We start from the raw sequence: 16333 nt of genomic DNA, 5'->3' as shown, positions 1-16333 counted from the left end.
AGTACTCTTGCCTGGAAAATCCCATGGACGGAGGAGCCTGGTAGGCTGCAGTCCATGGGGTCACTACAAGTTGGACACGACTGAGCGACTTCACTTTCACTTTTCACTTTTGTGCATTGGAGAAGGACATGGCAACCTACTCCAGTATTCTTGCCTAGAGAATCCCAGGGATGGGGGAGCCTGGTAGGCTGCCGTCTATAGGCTCGCACAGAGTCGGACACGACTGAAGTGACTTAGCAGTAGACATGAAGTGGCATCTCTTTGTGGGGTTAATTTATGTTTCCTAAATGACAAATGTTGAATGCTACCTACTGTTCCTCTGGCTTTAGCCTCCTGTCATTCCAATTCTCACTCCCCTTTTCCCCGCCACACTTAGTCTTAAGCTCTATCAAGACCTCACTCCCAGTACTTCCTCTTTCTTTTCCTTCGCTTCAGTTCCCTCTTCAATCATTTTTCTTCCTAGTATTCTTAGCTTCTAGTCTTGGAGCAGTTCTACCATTTATATACTCTGCTTTTAAACCTAAGCCACTGAATGCGACCAGAGAAAGTCACAAAATTTTTTGTTTTGATACCACTGTGAGTTTTTCTGTAGCTTTTTACTTGGATTTAGTTTCAAACTTAAATAGAAGCTGCATGAACAGTACAAAAAGGTCCCATTCCCTCTTCACAGATTCTTAGTTAATTGTTATGCTTTTTCCCATCCGATTTATATTGTCTCTCTCTCTCTCTCTGTGTAAAAATATAGGCATATATATATTTTATTTTCTGAGTCATTTGAGAGTAAAGCTGGAGACTTACCTTGGTTACATAGCTATTAAGTGGTAAAGTGGAGAATTAAATTCAGATCTCTTTTTTTGGTCTCCTTTGTATCTGGCACATATGTGGTGCTCTGAGAATGCTTCTTGACTTGACCAATGACTACACCTTACATGCTAGAATCTGTGTATATCTCGTCTCCTTTTGCGGTTTTAAAAGTATAGGTGCTTGAGCTTTGAAGTTAGACTCGCTGGATTTAGATCCTTGTTTTACCAGTTACTTACTAGCCGTTTGACCTGAGCAAGTTCCATAATCTCACTAAGCCTCTGTTCCCTCATTTCTGAAGTGGAGATGATAATAGTCGTACTTGTAAGGGATATTATTGTGAAGATTGGAGGAGACATTGCAGGTAAAGAATTTATCATGGACCCTCTTATTTCTGTTCTTCTTTTGTCCTACTACTCTGATTTAGCTATAAGCTTCTGGTTTGTCCTGGGCCATGATCTTTTACTGGCAGAGTTGATAAGACATCTAAGTGAATTTCTAGGCAGTTAGCAAAGAGAGACCTTTTAGGAGAAAGGTCTGGGCTAGAGTCATGTTTTGAAGACATTTGTGCAGAGCTGCTACTTAGAGCTTTGAAACTTGAACTTTGTACATAGGAAGACAGATTGCCGGTGATAAGATACTGAGATACAAGTCCAGGACCCACACACCTTTGGACATTTCAGTTTTCAAGTATTTTTTTATTGGCTTCTCAACTTCTGAAATATTTCAGTAATACCAACTTTTTAGCATCCATAAAATGCAGGGTCACATACCTGGAAGTAGTATAGAAATTTCAGGTAGTCTGATATTTCTGCCCATTCCCTGCACCCTTTCCGAAGGTACTTTTTTTTTTTTAATAAAATATTCTATCTTGTTAGATCACATATCCTAGGTTTTGATTCAGAAGATAACGGTCATTTAACGTGGAGGGGGGAAGAGAAATCATCAAAGGAATTAATTCCAAAGTAAGATTTCATTAATGTTGTATTGTCTTTTTAGTCAGTAAGATGTCAGACACTATTCATTAGGTGATTGATTTATCAGAGAAGATGAGTAAAGGGAGATGCACCTGAAATGAGAGGAAGTGTAAATGATAATGAGAGAAAATGTAAAAAAATCACAAAAATCTTTGATGAATCTAGATGTTTAATTGCTGATTTGTATATGATTAAACTCCAAGCCATATTTTATCCTTTTAATGATTTGATAATTTTCTCAGAATAATTATCCCTTTGAAGGAAATGGGTTGCCAGGGCAGGACCTGTTGTCTGATTCCTTTTACAGAATGAGTTCCATGTAGATAAAAATTTTAATATTATTCTTTATGATGCTGTCTTCCTACGAAAATCAGGGGTAAAATATTCTAGAAAAATAGCACAGAACCTTGCTGATTTGTCACCAATATCCTTGGTTTGGTTGTCTCTAATAAGGAACAGATTCTGGGATTTTTCCTGGTGGTTCAGTGGTTAGGACACCCACACTTGCACTGCAAGGGGCTGGGGTTCAGTCCCTGCCTGGTTAGGGAACTGAGATCGTGCATGCCTTGTGGTACAGCCAACAACAAAGAAACAGTCCCAATTATAGGTATCTCTTAATACCTCACTCTGACTGAGCGTTAGAATTTTACATTCTAGAATTTAAAATTTTACTGTCTGATAATAGTGAGGAAGCTTACTTCTCAAGACCAAATCAATTGCAGTGATTATTCAGTTGACATTTTGGGATGGAAGCTGTTTTATATTTTCAGTACCATAATTCTTAAAATGAGACTGCTGCATAAATTGAGGGTGTGTGTTAATAAAGAGAGAACAATATCCTGTTTTGCTGCTTGTGTTTGCTTGATTTCACATTCGTGGTCCATCTTAAGAGAAAACAGGGGCTTCCCAGGTGGTGCTGGTGGTAAAGAACCTGCCTGTCAATGCCAGAGACATAAGTGACTCTGGTTTGATCCTTGGAGTGGAAGATTGCCTGGAGGAGGAAATGGCAAACCACTCCAGTAGTCCTGCTTGGAGAATCCCACGGACGGGGAGCCTGGCAGGCTACAGTCCATGGAGTCGCAAAGAGTTGGATACGACTGAAGTGACTTAGCACAAAGACAAAACAAAAAATAAATATATGAATAACACAGAAACAAATATATTTCATACTAACCAGAAATCTTGCATGTAAAATGAGTCTAAAGTGGCTGTCGGGTTTTTTTTTTTAAGCCGAGGGGAAGGAAACTTGAGTGTTTGTTAACAGGAAAAAGAATTATTTTGTATTGCAGGTAAAATATTTTTTTCATTACCTGTCATTTGTTAGACCTAGCTCTTTAAATAGTTAGAAGAGATAAAAAGGTATTAAGTAATGTTCAAAGTACATAGGTAGCAAGATAATTGTACCCCAGAGCTTCTGTAAGGTGTTAGCCACAGCTGAACATTTTTAAATGATCGTAATCCCAGGAGGTCTAATTATTTCATAATTCACATTTGCTTAATTGGAATGTGTATTGAATGGACATTCCATCTTTTCAAGGGAAACCTTTATTGCATAGTTAGTTGGTTTTAGAAGTTTAGAAAAAGCAGGGAAAGAAACCACATTAACCACAGAAGTTATTCTCTGCAAAATACACCCACCTTGCAATAATACTGGCATAATGGCATAATTTATTCTATGAAATCAGACATTTGTATACCTGTCACGTGTGTATGCTAAGTCGCTTCAGCCATGTCCGACTCCTGGAGACTCTATGGACTGTAGCCCACCAAGGCTTCTCTGTCCATGGGATTCTCCAAGCAAGAATGCTGGAATGGGTTGCCATTCCTTGTCCAGGGGGGATTGAACTCACGTCTCCTGTGTCTCCTGTATTGCAGGTGGATCCTTTACCACTGAGCCACTCACTGGGGAAGCCCCACATGTCGCATATGTTACCTTTTTTATTTAAAAAACAAAACAGAGAAAAGTTCATAAAATCCTTAGTTGTTCATGAGAAATAGACATGCTGAAGGACTTGTTTTGTCTCTTCCACTAGTACAGGAGGGTAACACTGACAGTATTCTCATGTGGTTTGGTTCTCACCCTCTGGAAAGGATTGAGGCAGAGTGTGTGATACCAGGGTGCTTTTTTCTCTCTAAAATGTTTGTTTTCTCATTGGGGTGCCTTTATCTTTTCGAATTAGTGTTTATATGTGTATGTATCCTATATAGAGTGGAGTTGCTGGGTCATAGGATAGTTCTATCTTTAGTTGTTTGAGAAACCACGTATCTTCCACAGTGGCTGCATCAATTTACATTCCCACCAACAGTGTATGTATGAGGGTTCCCTTTTCTTCACATCCTCTCCAGCATTTGTTATTTGTGTCCTTTTTGTTTGATGACGGCCATTCCTGTTGACAGGTGTAAGGTGATAATCTCACTGTGCTTTTGATTTGTGTTTCCCTGGTGATTAGTTGCATTGAGCATTTTTTCCTGCGCCTGTTGGCCATCTGCATTTCCTCTTTGGAAAAATATGTGTTCAAATCCTCTGCCCAGTTTTTAATCTGGTTGTTTGTTTTTTTAATGTTGAGTCGTATGAACTGTTTATATCATTTGCAAATATTTTCTCCCATTCAGTACTCTGTCTTTTCATTTGGTTGATGGTTATTTTTCCTTTGCTATCCGTAAAAGCTTTTAAGTTGAATTAGGTCCCGTTTGTTTATTTTTGCTTTTATTTCCTTTGTCTTAGGGGATGGATTAAAAAAGAATTGCTATAATTTAGGTCAGAGAGTGTTCGGACTATGAGGAAAACTCAAGACTTTTAAAACTTGCTTATCTCTTGAAATTTTGAATCATACTTTCCTTGGTCTTGGGTTTTCCTGGTAACTCAGAGGTAGAGAATCCACCTGCCAATGCAGGAGATGCCGGTTCAGTCCCTGAGTCAGGAAGATCCTCTGGAGAAGAAAATGGTAACCCACTTCAGTATTCCTTCCTGGAAAGTGCCATGGACAGAGGGGCCTGGTGGGCTACAGTCCATGGAGTTGCAAAGAGTCGGACACAGCTTAGCGACTAAACAACAAAAACAACAAATCCTTGGTCTTTGATTCTATATGACTTAAAGCCAGGTTCTTGGGACTTTTAACTTGCTGGCAGTATTTTGAGGCTGCTAATGGAACTAGTTGGACTTCATCCAGCAGGTGTGAAACAAATAAGGAGCTGTTATAGGGCCCATTGTTGATGAAGTAGATACAATTTCAGCTGAATGCTAAATGGCTTCAAAGAGTATGGTGCCCAGTAGTTTATTTTGTGTTTTATAACTGCACATAGAAATAGAAGAGGAAAGTCTGATCTTGGAATGGCATGTATCCTAACAGGAACTTAAAATTATCAAAATGATCTCTATGTATTATTGAAACAAGATCCAATGCAGATTTGTGTGTTGACTTCTAAGTAGTTTTAAAGTTAATATGCTGCTTTTTTTTTCTTAATTTAGGGAGACTTGAAAATTACAGGTGATTTTTTTCAGCTTTTGAAGTAGTGAAAAGATACATGTAGGATATTTTAATGGTGTGGAAAAGGGACTACATTGATTTTTCTTGAAAGGGAAAGTTGCTCAGTCATGTCTGACTCTTTGCAACCCTATGGACTAATACATAATACCAATATAGAATCCATGGGATTCTCCAGGCCAGAATACTGGAGTGGATAGCCTTTCCCTTCTCCAGGTGATCTTCCCAATGCAGGGATCGAACCCACGTCTCCTGCATTGCAGGCAGATTCTTTACTACCTGAGCCACAAGGGAAGCCGTTCATTTTACTTATGTATAGTAATAATGTCTGTCTTAAATGACCTATCAGTTCAGTTCAGTCGCTCAGTCGTGTCCGATTCTTTGTGACCCCATGAATCACAGCACGCCAGGCCTCCCTGTCCATTACCAGCTTCCGGAGTTCACTCAAAGTTGTGTCCATCGAGTCGGTGATGCCATCCAGACATCTCATCCTCTGTTGTCCCTTCTCCTCCTGCCCCCAATCCCTCCCAGCATCAGAGTCTTTTCCAATGAGTCAACTCTTCGTATGAGGTGACCAAAGTACTGGAGTTTCATCTTTAGCATCAGTCCTTCCAAAGAACACCCAGGACTGATTTCCTTTAGGATGGACTGGTTGGATGTCCTTGCAGTCCAAGGGACCCTCAAGACCCTTCTCCAACACCACAGTTCAGAAACATCAATTCTTAGGCGCTCAGCTTTCTTCACAGTCCAACTCTCACATCCATACATGACTACTGGAAAAACCATAGCCTTGACTAGACGGACCGTTGTTGGCAAAGTAATATCTCGGCTTTTGTGCTGTCTAGGTTGGTCATAACTTTTCTTCCAAGGAATAAGCGTCTTTTAATTTCATGACTGCAGTCACCATCTGCAGTGATTTTGGAGCCCAAAAAAATAAAGTCTGACACTGTTTCCGCTGTTTCCCCATCTATTTCCCATAAAGTGGTGGGACCAGATGCCATGATCTTAGTTTTCTGAATGTTGAGCTTTAAGCCAACTTTTTCACTCTCCTCTCTCACTTTCATCAAGAGGCTTTTTAGTTCCTGTTCACTTTCTGCCATAAAGGTGGTGTCATCTGCATATCTGGGGTTATTGATGTTTCTCCTGGCAATCTTGATTCCAGCTTGTGCTTCTTCCAGCCCAGCGTTTCTCATGATGTACTCTGCATAGAAGTTAAATAAGCAGGGTGACAATATACAGCCTTGATGTACTCCTTTTCCTATTTGGAACCAGTCAGTTGTTCCATGTCCAGTTCTAACTGTTGCTTCCTGACCTGCATATAGGGTTCGCAAGAGGCAAGTCAGGTCGTCTGATATTCCCATCTCTCAGAATTTTCCACGGTTTATTGTGATCCACACAGTCAAAGGCTTTGGCATAGTCAATAAAGCAGAAATAGATGTTTTTCTGGAACTCTCTTGCTTTTTCAACGATCCAGCGGATGTTGGCAATTTGATCTCTGGTTCCTCTGCCTTTTCTAAAATCAGCTTGAACATCAGGAAGTTCACGGTTCACGTATTGCTGAAGCCTGGCTTGGAGAATTTTGAGCATTACTTTACTAGTGTGTGAGATGAGTCAATTGTGCGGTAGTTTGAGCATTCTTTGGCATTGCCTTTCTTTGGGATTGGAATGAAAACTGACCTTTTCCAGTCCTGTGGCCACTGCTGAGTTTTCCAAATTTGCTGGCATATTGAGTGCAGCACTTTCACAGCATCATCTTTCAGGATTTGAAATAGCTCAACTGGAATTTCGTCACCTCCACTAGCTTTGTTCGTAGTGCTGCTTTCTAAGGCCCACTTAACTTCACATTCCAGGATGTCTGGCTCTAGGTCAGTGATCACACCATCGTGATTATCTTGATTGTGAAGATCTTTTTTGTACAGTTCTTCTGTGTATTCTTGCCACCTCTTCTTAATATCTTCTGCTTCTGTTAGGTCCATACCATTTCTGTCCTTTATCGAACCCATCTTTGCATGAAATGTTCCCTTGGTGTCTCTAATTTTTTTGAAGAGATCTCTAGTCTTTCCCATTCTGTTGTTTTCCTCTGTTTCTTTGCATTGATCGCTGAGGAAGGCTTTCTTATCTCTCCTTGCTGTTCTTTGGAACTCTGCATTCAGATGCTTATATCTTTCCTTTTCTCCTTTGCTTTTCACTTCTCTTCTTTTCATAGCTATTTGTAAGGCCTCCCCAGACAGCCATTTTGCTTTTTTGTGTTTCTTTTCCATGGGAATGGTCTTGACCCTATCTCCTGTACAATGTCACGAACTTCTGTCCATAGTTCATCAGGCACTCTATCAAATCTAGTCCCTTAAATCTATTTCTCACTTCCACTGTGAGTTACATTAAATTCTTGAAAAGAATATCATACAAACTAGAAAGTTTTAAGCACAGACTTGTCTTCTGGCATACTATTTTTAGATTGTCATAGGTTAATCTGCTGGTTGTTTAATGGCTTGGAAAGGGGAAAGGAACTAATTTAAACTGGATTTGTGTGTTCTACACGTGTTAAAGCATTCCCAGATTCTAAAAATTAAAGATGGAGATACTGGTAATTTGATTTTTACATGGGTGATTGGATTTCATATAATTGATATATAAAGGTTCAGGGCTTGTTTTTGTGATGTGGGTAAATGCAAGTCAAGTATTAATCCATTATATAAATATTTGAGTGCCTAGAACACCTGTTCTATGTAGGTGTGCCAAATACTAGAAATTTAGAGGTTAGCAAGACAGATGGCTCCTAAAATATGTTGTTATCAAAATATAGTGGGGCTGAATTACATGGTCTAACTTTGACCACAAAAGTGACTTGTGTATTAACATGTCTTGGAGCCTTTTTTCATTTCTTTCTATAGCACTCCCTTTCTCTTCAAAGTTGGGACCTGTATAATACGGAAGAGCTAAGGAAATATGGCAAATACAGGTAAAGGTTCATGATTTGCTGTGTCCTGTATTAGAGGTTTGCTGGAAATTCAGACGAAGACCATGTTGATCTGACTTAATAGAGCTCTGAAGTGGGCTGTATTTTCTGACTCACATGTGTATGTGTTAACAGTCCCTTGGCAGTGTAGGTTAAGAGTTGATTTAGAAGCAGGTAGGTGATACCTGAAAATTTGCTCCCTGTCCTCCAAAATACATACACAGGTATACATACAGATGCCCATGTGCACATCCCATATTTGAGCTAGAGATTTTAGGTTTAAAATTGGATTAAATTTTTAGGCTTGAGTTGGTCATATTTCATTCACAGTATGAGTTGTTCTGATCCTTTTATTATAACTGTTTGCCTGCAGCATTTAGGGAATTGGAGTTTTGAATCGAGATCAGAGGAAAAGTTTGTAGAGCTAGCAGATAGGTTTGGTACTGGAGAGTATTTGACACATGCTATCTGAGAAAAAGTGAGAGAAGGCAGGGTTTGGGATAAAATAATTTTGCCTGTTTTCTAGTTGGGTAGAATCCATACTAGAAGGGTTAGATCCCTGGCTGGGGAAAATCCCCTGGAGAAGGAAATGGCTACCCACTCCAGTATTCTCACCTGAGAAATCCCAAGGACAGAGGAGCATGGTGCGCTACAGTCCCTGGGGTCACAAAGAGTCAGGCACAATTTAGCGACTAAACAACAACAGTTCTACAAGTGCCTATTCAAGTGCCTTTTTTTTAAACAAGGTAGCGTTTGGTGCTATATCAAAGATTAATCTGATACAGAGCTTGCCTGAAAGAAGGCCACGGTTCAGTAACAGTGCTCCTGACTTGGAATTAGCTTAAGGACCAGTGAATATTCTACCAGTTAGGTTGCTCATACCTGACAGAGGGTGTATCCAGATTAGTATAAGAGACTAAATCATCCCTTCTTCTTTGTCCTGACCCTTGTTTTCCCTCCAGTTCCTGCCTTTGTCTCTTTTAGGCTGTGAGCGAGGTGATGTGTTTTTCTGTTCCTTTTCAAGGTGAACCGTTTGTGAGATTTCCTACTAGAGAGACTACTGTTCTGGGCCTCCTGACAAGTAAAACAAAAATGGAGTATAGGCATAGGATGCAAATGATTGTGTAGTCAAAGCTGTGCTCTTAACAGCTCTTGCCATCTTGCGGAGACTGACTCTTACAGTTAGTAAAAGACAATTGAAGATAAATTAAAGTGAGGGAGAGTGTGTTAAGCCATTGGAGGGAAAGGAGAATGTGAAATCAGTGAAGTGGTATGTCGCTGTCAGGATTTTCTTCTTTCTTGCCTGTGTTCCTATTTTCTCTTTTTTTTCTCCCCCTTTTTTCCTCCCTCTCTTTGTGGATTTAGACCACTGAAATGTTGTATATTATCCATTTATACCTGGGCCTCTCAGTGATTAACATTCTCTTGTCTTTTCCAGGTGCTCTGTAGTCATTGTGGCATGTCCGCTTATTGTGGGCAGTGCAGGATTTGCTTGGGTGGGACGTTTGTTTTATTAACGGTATTTCCCTTGTAGGTTACTGATCACTGATTATCTCTTGGCTTTGGTAATGCTTTGCTACCTGGCATACCCAGAAATTAACTTAATTTGGAGTTTTTAGCAAGGACACACCCGCTACCGCGTATCCAGTTGAAGAATAGCTGTGCTGTCTTGTAGAAGTTTGTCTCTAACTGCATAGAGTAACAGGGTTGAGAAGAGGTGGACATTCACTTGAATCTTTAGCTCTCACATCGATGTTTTAAATGAGAGCACTGCTTCTTATAATTGATTAAAATGGATAGTCACAAATCAGTTTAGACTGCTGTTGGGTTGGATTTGAGTGTACAGAGATGGCTATAGGAAATGATGGTTCTCTTGTTCGGTATCTGGTTGAACTCCTTGAGAACATCAGGTCCAAATATTTATTTTTCTCAAGTATAATTTTGAAATTATAGAAAATTGCATTAATAATACAAATAGTTCCCATCTACCCCCTGGCAAGATTCACTCATTGTTAACATTTTGCTACATTTGGGCTATCACTTTATTTTTTTCTGAACTTTTTGAGAAGTTGTGTGCATCCTGTCCCTTTACCATGTAGTACCTAAAGACGTGTATTATCTAAGAACAGCGTTCTTATAGTTTCAAGGACATTCCAGTTATCAAGGAAATTGATACAATACACTTCTTTAACACACAGCCCACATTCAGATTTCTCTAGTTTCCTCAGTAACGTTCTTTAATAAATTTTTTCCAGTCTAGGATCCAATCTTCAATCATTTATTGACTTGTCATGTCTCTAGTTTCCTTTAATCAGAACCCTATCCTTAGCCTTTCTTTGTCTTTTGTGACACTGACACTTCTGAAGAGTGACAGACCATTTATTTACGGAATCTCCCTCGATTGGGATCTGTCTGATGTGTCCTTGTGATTGAATGTAGGAGGTGTCGCAGTGATTGGATGTAAGAGGTGAGCAGGAATGCTGCGTTACTGCGTGTGATTCTCAGGGCCTCTCATCAGGAGGAGTGTGTCCACTTGTACTCTTTGCAGTGATACCAGCTTTGATCTTCCCATTAGTGTGGGAAAGTTACTGTTTTCCTTTTTCCAGTAAGCAATTTCTGGGGAGATACTTTGAGATTTAATATATGCTCTTCATCATCAAACTTTCATCCTCAAAAAATTTTAACATTCTTTGGCAGTTTTGCCAGAATCTATTGTTAGTATGGTGGTTGAAGTTCAAATCTTTGATTGCACAAACCCAGTAGTATAGGAGGGAGTCTGTTCCAGCTGTTGGTTTCCTTGGCTTTATAAAGTATTTTTTGTTGAACTGGATTTTCTCTTCTGAGACTTTGACACATTATTTCAAATTTTGTACTTCTATGCCACTTGTGAGATAAGCCTGCTGTTTTCTTCTTTGTAACAGCCCCTCAGAATGCATTCCACTTTTGTCTTTTCTCTCAGTTACTACTCCCATTTCTAACAGTTGTTTGTTGTGAGAGAGAGCTTTCCTGAGTTTATAATCATACTCTTGGTTTCCTGCTAACACTCATTTATTAATGTCATAGATCTAGCACCAAATCCAGATACCAGTTCCAGATATGGTTTATATCAGTTCCAGATACGGTTTATTCACTACAAAAGATTGCTGTTGCTTATAATCTAGTTTGAGCACGAGGCTTTGGAGTCAAATAAATCTGGATTCAAGTTCTGTCTCTTCAACTTATTAGCTCTGTCCTCTTCAGCAAGTTCGTAACGTCTCTGAACTTGAGTTCCATAATCTGAAAAGAGTTGGTAATAATTGCAGCTACCTTTTAGGGGGGAATGAGGATTAAGTGTGCATGTAAAATTCTGGGAATGGTGTCTGTTGCACTGTAATCACTCATCAAATGTTTATTGTTATTATATAGAAAGGATGCTTCTATTTTTACACCCAAGATTGGTGCAGTTTATTTTTAGCTGTTGTTTTTTATTGTAGGCTCATTTAAATCTGTGGTGAAAATGAGAACGTTTTAGTGTTACTGAAGCACAGTTAGACTCTTGAATAAATATTTTAACTTATGTGAATATTATTCTATCAGTGACAACTTTGATAAAGTTTAGAGTCATTTCTTAAATTATTTATATGTCCATTATAAGTAGATTATAAAGTAACAAACATTTGAGTTATTTTGACTGAATCCTAAAACCTTTAGCCTTTTAGTGCATAGCAAATACACAATCAGTTTTTCAGCATTAAATAATATTTTAAAAATTAGCCAGTGAATTTTGAGTGTTTGTATGCTATTTCTTACAGCATTTTAAAACCATGTTGTTAATATAAATAGTAAATTACTTTGTGAAATCCTAAAACTTTTCCTAAAATTTACTATGGAAACTGAGTTTATTAATACACACATACTGGGGGAACAGTTATCCAGGTATTTTAGGACATATTGATTGAACACAATTTTATTTTCCAGATAAGCTGTCTAGAACACTTGGAGAACCTGTTTCAATAATTATAATATAGGAATTTGAGTCTGTGGGGAAATGTGCTGTAACCTTTCATTGTAATGTTAGAAGTATAGCTCCTCTTTGTATCACAACAGGACCAAGAGTCTTATTCTCCTTAGTCAGAGGGTCCCCAGGGATATTCTTGGTACACTCAGGGCACCCCATTGACTGTCTCTTTACAAAAAAAGTTCTTTCACTGGTGGTTATTTATGCCAAAGAAATAAGCTAAACTTTAGGGAAAAAAAGAAAGACCTAGTTTTGCTTACTTTGAGTATAAATGATTATAAAAGGTAGAAAAATCTATATGTCACAGTTACATATTGTTCTGTTACATACATTGGTGTCAGACAGCAAGTGAAATGTTAGTCCTGATTTTACATTGCACCCCTTTTTATGTAGCTGTAAGAGTGAAAGCACTCCTTAAACTTGTAGACAATTAAAGTGTGCATAGTTAATTTGAACTGTCTCAACTCTCTTTCATGTTAAATGTGTTACAGGAATGAATCTGAAGTCTGCTGCAATAAAACACTGAAGGCTTTAAAATGTTTTCTTGCATAAAACTCAAACTTTAAGTAGCTGCTTATGAGGCTAGGGAAGGGAGGAAGCTAATGTCTGTCTCAAGATACAGGACAGCTGTTTGCTCATCAACCTCAACTGTGTGAGTAGACTTAAGCCTGTAACACTGTGTACTTAGGCATAATAATAACTTACAGTTTTAAAATCTAAAGTACTTAAAGATACACTTAAGTCAGCATGATGAGGTATTTTTTAGGGTCTATTTTTTTCTGGTGGGTAGAATGTTGAGGGTGGAATGGGTGATAGGTTTTTATTTATAAAGTATTTTTGAGAATAAAACTTAACAACTAAGTATCATTAGTGACCATGCTCTTTTTTCATTATTCTATTATTGTGAAGCAAAAGAACTCTATTTTATAGTTGATTTCATCCTTTTAAAATAAATATTTTAATCAATCATAAAATGTATTTTGGAAGTATGATGTGTTAGATATTATATAGAAAATAGTTCTTGGAAATAATTTAATAACTTAAATTATAATTAATAATTTTTATAATGTCTGTGTTTAATCAGAGAGAGTATGTACTTCAAAATAAAGGAACTCTAGTTTATTGAATGTAGTTAGAAGTCTTTTACACTTGCCAACTTTGTTTTTAACATACTTAATATAAATTCCTGTGGAAAGAAGAATTCTCCTTTTTCTCTTACTAAAAGCTATCACCTTAAGAATCATTTTGGAATAGAGGGGTCTGATTTTTTTTTTCTACTTTCTTTTTTTGTTTTTGTATTGGGTTTTTTCCTCCTCCTTCATGGATTTAGGAGTAAGACTTTTTTTTTTTTTTTTAGGAGTAAGATTCTTAATTGAATGTTTCCCGCAGTAGAGAAATGTATGGTTTTATAGAAAAGATAATTAAAATATAAGACATTGCCATGAGCAGTGTGATGACCATGGAGGTTAAGATTTATCAAATCTTATTAACTATTTAGGGAACTATGAAATAAAAGAAATGCTGTTTGCAGTAAGATGAGCTTACTTTCTCTTTCACATCAGAATGTGTTGACTGAAGGAAAATAAAAATTGACTGATTTTAGAATCAGTGAGTGAGGAGGCTCTTAGAAAGCATAATGAAGAACATGTAGTGAATATGGATATTCTTATGAAAGTAGTCAAAGAGTACATGCCAGAAATGAAGAGAGGAATATAGATACATTCAAAAGTAGTTAAAAAACTTGAAGTTTCAGTCTGGTCGATTTTTTTTTTTTTTCCTTTTCTGGGCTGGTCAGTAAATGGACAGTACTGTATGAATCCCCAGGGGTTACCTTGGTCCTAATTTTTCAGTAGCTCTAAAGAAATCATGTTTAATGATGACAAGTCTCACTTTAGTAAGGTTTTAAGGTCTATAATATGAGGTTTAACTCTACAGTTTACAGTCATTTGGTATTTCCCCTGTAAAGGGTGAGTTTAATTTGGTACTATTTTGTGCAGTACTCTAGCACTCTATGCTCTTCTCTTAGTGTTTCTTTATTGTCGAATAAAGAAAATGTAGGTGAAGGAAGCCTTTAGTACATACTTAGTGAAAGTTTGATTTATTTATTTTTTTATTGAAGGATAATTGCTTTACAGAATTTTGTTGTTTTCTGTCAAACCTCAACATGAATCAGCCATAGGCGAAAGTTAGATTTTTAAAGATAAAATTAGGCAGAAAGGACACACAGTAGGAAACAAGAGAAGCTTGTATATAACTATGGAGGATTTGGGGGAAACTGTATGCCAATAGATTGGTCCTGTTTACATTTCTCCTTCTATCGCTCTGAGATGATTCTTCGTGTCTGTGTTATTATTCTACTGAGCAGGTAGAGCAGAGTGCTGAGGAGCTAATTAAGTTTCCTGGGCTAGGAAGTGCTTGCAGGAGAGAGTGAGCACCATTCGTAAACTCTGCTTCTGCTCTGTCCCTGGCCTGCCCTACCCTTAGCATACCACATAGGCTTCTTGTTGATCTTGCACTCACTTCTGTGACAGAGTTTTGCCTAGATCATATGTATATTTTAACTTCTTATGTTGTTGTGTCTTGCAATTTGCAGTAACATGGAGTTCCTGAGTTACACTGAAAGCCATGTAACATGCATGGTTAAGGGCCCAGGGTGTACAGTCAGGCTGCCGATTCAGATCCTAACATGATAGTGAACAAATGACTTAAACCTTTCTGTGACTCACTTTTCTAATCTGTAAAATAGATACAGTAATAATTTGTTACCTGATATGGGGTATTGTGAGGTTTAAGTGAGTCATCGATACTTGCAAATTATTACTTTTATTATTAATCTTTTGTTTCTTCTTTGAGAGGAATAATAGTAAGTGGCCTATTCCAAGTCCTTAAAGTAATGAGTTGTAAGGCTTTAGGATCTAGAATTGGAAATTCAGAAAGGAGGGTATTTTCAGTTGGGTATCATGGAAGATCTCTCTTGATCAGTAGAATAGAGAACCTTACTCTCCTGCCTTCTGTTCTCCTTCTGCTGTATTAGCTAGCCAAGTTTCAGTTTTCAGTACACATATGTGGCTAAGTGTGTTGGACAGTGCTGTTCTAGATGGTTGGATTTGAATCTGTAATATATTTACTTTAAACATGGCATATCTTGATGACACGCAGCTGTATTTGTCTAGAACATGAAAGATTGGTCTTGGTGTCAGATGTAACTCCACACAAGAGGAAGAAAGGAAGGGAAAATACTTACTGAGGAATATTGGTTAAAGTTAGGAATATTTTCTCTGAGTTTTAGGTCAAGTGATTTTTAGGCACTTCAGCAAAGTCAGTATCAGTTTAGTCACTCAGTCGTGTCTGACTCTGTGACCCATGGACTGCAGCACACGAGACTTCCCTGTCCATAATCAGCTCCCGGAGCTTGCTCAAACTCACGTCCGTTGAGTTGGTGATGCCATCCAACCATCTCATCCTCTGTCATCCCTTTCCCCTCCTGCCTTCAGTCTTTCCCAGTATCAGAGTCTTTTCCATTGAATCAGTTCTTGGCATCAGGTGGCCAAAGTACTGGAGCTTCAGCATCAGTCCTTCCAATGAATATTCAGGACTGATTTCCTTTAGGATGGACTCACTGAATCTCCTTGCAGTCCAAGGGACTCTCAAGAGTCTTCTCCAACACCACAGTTCAAAAGCGTCAATTCTTTGGCACTCAGCTTTCTTTATGGTCCAGCTGTCACATCATACATGACTACTGGAAAAATCATAGCTTTGACTAGAGTCATTATAATGATATTTTAAAATAAGGCATGGATGGATGAACTAAGCAGTATTGAAGGTCTTGAGTTCTGTCAGTTTAATGCTGGAAGAGTGCTTTCTAATCTAGAAGCACCTTTGAAAGCTTGGCAATGTAATGGATGGCAAACTTAAGTCTCTCAGGAAGGACTCAGTACCAGTGTTTTATTATAAGAGAATCTTCCTCTGTTGGAGATGGTCCTGCTAAACCTTAAAGTAGTCTGGAGTCAGCACTGGTCATCACTCATTGTGTGTGTAGAAATGTGTGTGTGTGTGTGTGTGTGTGTTTCTGCTGCTTCTAATAGGAAGAAGTAGAAACATGGTTTTATGTTCTGTA

General features: G+C 38.2%; 1 protein-coding gene across 8 annotated transcripts in view; it reads left to right on the top strand.

The window, feature by feature from the left end:
• The window catches only part of ZFAND6 (zinc finger AN1-type containing 6), a 54847-nt gene that overhangs the window by 18434 nt on the left and 20080 nt on the right, over positions 1–16333 (top strand). For 3 of the 8 annotated variants that reach the window (XM_086364238.1, XM_086364239.1, XM_086364241.1), the window contains one exon: positions 12708–12868. The exons of 4 other annotated variants lie outside the window; for them this stretch is intronic. The gene's annotated coding sequence lies outside the window, so the exon portion shown is untranslated. Of the gene's footprint in view, positions 1–8131; positions 8223–12707; positions 12869–16333 lie in introns of those variants that run through there. One more of the 8 variants, XM_086364240.1, reaches the window with a different exon arrangement.

The sequence above is a fragment of the Bos grunniens genome, chromosome 21, assembly GCF_055505025.1.
Source record: "Bos grunniens cultivar Pamir isolate PY7600 chromosome 21, Bosgru_T2T1.0, whole genome shotgun sequence".
NCBI lineage: Eukaryota > Metazoa > Chordata > Mammalia > Artiodactyla > Bovidae > Bos > Bos grunniens.
This window is presented reverse-complemented; position numbering and strand designations above follow the sequence as displayed.